Genomic DNA, 3,837 nt, shown 5'->3' on the forward strand with positions numbered 1-3,837 from the left:
GAATGTCCACGATTTCAGTGTTTTCCAAATCATCAGTCACTTCCTCGATGTTCTTTAGTTTGCCTTCAACGGTTGTTTTCAGGTCTTCAATTTTCTTAGCGTTGTCGTCTATTTTATTCAGCATCTCTTTGTATTTGTCATTCATTTTGTTCATTTTTTCGTCCATTTTCCTACTGTTGTCGCTCATTTCGTCCATCATTTTCCTACTGTTGTCTTCCATTTTGTCATTCATTCTGTTAATTTTTTCGTCCATTTTCCTACTCTTGTTTTCCATTTTGTCCATTTTGTCGCTCATTTCGTCTTTCATCTGCATGAGCAGTGCAATCAAACTGGGGTTCTCCATTGCAGGGTCTTCCTTCTTTGATTTACTTCTTGTTTCCATCAAAATTCAACTTGGATTCTGGTAAATCCCACTTCGGACACCAAATGTACCGTGGATGGCCGAGTATCTAACTCTTCCTTCAGCTTCCAACTTTTATTCACCTCGGTATAACTTTATTCAAAATTACGGTCAACTTCGCAAACAATAACAGTAACCGACGTAAAACTCGCTCTTCCGACTCGCGGGGTTTAACCTCTTCTGCACCCGGTCTCTGTTGTCACTTCACTCCCCCTGTCTGGTTCGCCTGGCCGCTTATATAGATTCCTTCAGGTAACTCAGATGCTTCTCGAAATCTCCAGAACAGGTGCGAAACTTCCAGCTTGTCAGTGTCATATTTTACAGTAAATGGGGCGCAAATGGGGCTCCCATTTACTTAAATACCATCAATTGCGATCCCCCCATTCGAAACGTGAGTATCCCAGGCCATCTCCGTTACAATATAAATAAAATAGTATCGGAATGAAAACCTACAGGTATGCTGTTAAGAATAATTTGGTGATGTAAAGATTTAAACACTAGTAAGCATGGTTCCAACCAACAAAAACATAACTTGTACATTTTAGAAACGATTTACGTTCATCCATACATCGTTGCAGCCATCTTCAAGATATTAATTGGTTTTTGTGGATTCTGGAACATTTTTGGTAACATACAGTTCATTTTCGGTTTAATACATTTAATACAGTGTGCCTGGCGTAGATTTTACATTTATCAAGCGACTACTATTTCTGTATCTATTCGTTATGCTTTCTATGTAGACGACAGTTTTGATAACACTAAATCAGACCACATCGTTTTAAACGGGGTGTATGAAGATGACCGAGAAAAGTCTAAAAGTTGACCGTTTGTCATAAGTGAACTAAACATTTTTGTTTAATAGTCGCTACTAGTTTCGTATTGTTCATATTTACGCCACTATTCTCAAAACGTTCATACCATATTTATGGCATCACTTTGCTTCAGCTCAGTCACAGAAGCCTCTACTGAAATGTTTAACTTTTATTGAAATATAAAAAAATTAAATTGTTTTGGTTTATATAGAAAATATTAACTTTGAAAACTTGGGTATTGGCAAAACTTTGGGGGCAAAATGCTGCAAGACTTCCTATTGCAACAGTTAGTTTAGGACATGCTTGTATTTTTGTAATAAAACCTCGGAAATATATAAAAAAATACTTAGCAATTAATCTAATGCACAAATTTATGATTTTAACATTCATGTATGCCTACAATTGCATGAGACCTTTGGAAGCTTGAAATTCTCATCAATCATTTTCGTTCGCAAAATTAACCTTGCATGCCATAACAATATATCTCGCTTGAAGCATGGTTTTTCCGATAAATTTAGTAAAATTAATTTTTGCTGTTGCTAAAGTTTACAGTAACGGTAATTTTTATAGCAAAACTTGTACAAAGTATAATGTGATTAATTTCGATGTGTGTCCAAATTTATGTAATATATTCTGACCTTATTTGTTGTCCAAAATGTAGAAACCATATTTCAGTAGGTAAGCGTTCAGTTTACTGAATTTTTCACCATTTTCTGTGAAAGTTCAGCTCTATGTGAAAATATTACGGAAACGTGTTTTGCGAACAATTGAGTGTGTGGAGTTCCGAAAACTAGTTTGTAAAATACATGTACCATGTAACCATCATGTATTCTTGTCATTGCTAAAACTTGAAACAAATGACCGAGTATACTTTTTTGTCTTTTATTATGTAGGAGCATAAAAAATGCTTACCCTAAAGAAAAGCATGCTAAGTCGTGAAAATTACTATGTTTTAATTTCTAAAGCTAAAGTATGGGTCTGATATTAATCGATCCATACGATGATTTGTTACAGTGCTCAAATCCCTATGACAGCGATCATTTCTAGCAAAATTATGCTCCTGCAGATGAGCCGGAGATCCACATTGTTCGAAAATTTAAACAACAGGATTTGTTGATAACAATCAACAGTTACTGAGATAATAATAATTAGGGAGTAGAATAAAGTAGCCAAGTGTGGACACATGAAACACCATAACAATTTGCTGAATTTTATTGGTAAGTGCCAGTCGCTCCCATTTCCAATTACTATAGGCATGTATAATAGCTTGCGAAATGTAGGAACCATTAATAAATATCGAAAAGTTTCGACATTGTGAATCCAGTTGACAATTGTTGAAATTTCTACACAGAAAAACTTTACAGCAAAAGCACTTATTAAATATTTGATCCATAACATGATTCTGGAAAGGAACGAGAAATGTAGATATTTCAATACGTCCATATATATTACTTCCGACAAAACATATAAAACTTTCCTTTCAGGAGAACTTTTCAGAAAGCGAATATTTGTATGCGACTACGAAAACAATGCATTGACAAAAACATGGCAAAACGTAGCAAAAATCCATTAAAACCGTTCCTGTTTTGAACAGGAAATATATTTTCGAAATCTTTCCATGGCTATTTGAGTTAAAAGCGATCCCGAATATAAAGAAATGATTCACAATAGGTCTCCTCTCAAAGGGGACAGCCAAATTAGAGGTAGGATAAAGTTGGATTACTTGAAAGGACGAGTTATAGGATTTTAAGCGAAAAGGTCGGTGCGAATCATTCCAAAGTGACAAAAGACACTTTAAATATTTATGGAAACATTTTCGACATCCCGTAAGGAATACTAAATTGATAGATACTTCAAGAAAATGTAACGAGATTCTGCCCAAGAAGTTATATCGAGTTCGTACGGCAAGTGTCAGTCTGATTGATTTTCCATCCATTCCAAATCCGTTTTCAGAAAAGCATTGTCGATCGCATTTTGGACAATTTGTCACTAATTGCCTCTACAAAAATCATCCAAATCGATGGATAGCCACTACAAGCATTTGGAGTTTATTACCTGGGAGCGTGTAAAAACATTTACTCACTCAACGGGACTACTTAATTGCAAGACCCAACTCATCGGAGTAACTCAAGCGGCATTTTATGAAGGTAAAACTGTATGGAAGAACACAAGTGGGAAAGAAAGCTAGTGAGGATTGAAATCTGCATTTGCATTTTTTATCTCAGGCAAACTCTGATATTTCATATCTCGTTGAGAAATCTGGAAAAGTGAAAATAATACTGCTTGTTCTATCTGGTTATATTAGATTTGACATTACATGCATTTTTACTGAATTTGCTTTTAAAGCAGAAGCGCCTAGCGGAAAGTGTTACATGCCAAATTGATTTGTTACATATCCTTAAATCTTACAACAGATAATTGATGAGCAAGTGGTTATTGAAATATAGGATGACTATAAGGAAGGAGACCTTAGATGATTAATTCATTATTTAGCAGAAGCTACAAACAAGCTCTGAAAGTTTTTTACTTTACTTATCCAGAGTCGTATTCCAGTTTTAAAGACTATGTTTTTAAATTGCAACTTAACTTTTTGTCGTAGATTAAAAATTGAAATGAGAGCAATCA

The 3,837-nt window shown here is 34.9% G+C and overlaps 1 long non-coding RNA gene across 2 annotated transcripts; it reads left to right on the forward strand.

Moving 5' to 3' along the window:
* Positions 1-574: 574 nt before the first annotated feature.
* Positions 575-3,536, forward strand: LOC125503386. Of its 2 annotated transcripts, none has more exons than XR_007280808.1 (4): positions 575-855; positions 2,227-2,429; positions 2,697-3,111; positions 3,166-3,536. It is a non-coding gene; the product is annotated as an uncharacterized LOC125503386 (long non-coding RNA). The 2 variants fall into 2 exon arrangements; XR_007280807.1 differs by having other exon boundaries at positions 576-791.
* Positions 3,537-3,837: the final 301 nt, after the last annotated feature.

The sequence above is a fragment of the Dendroctonus ponderosae genome, unplaced genomic scaffold (genome assembly GCF_020466585.1).
Source record: "Dendroctonus ponderosae isolate FM_Combo_2020 unplaced genomic scaffold, Dpon_F_20191213v2 Dpon_F_20191213_2, whole genome shotgun sequence".
Lineage (NCBI taxonomy): Eukaryota > Metazoa > Arthropoda > Insecta > Coleoptera > Curculionidae > Dendroctonus > Dendroctonus ponderosae.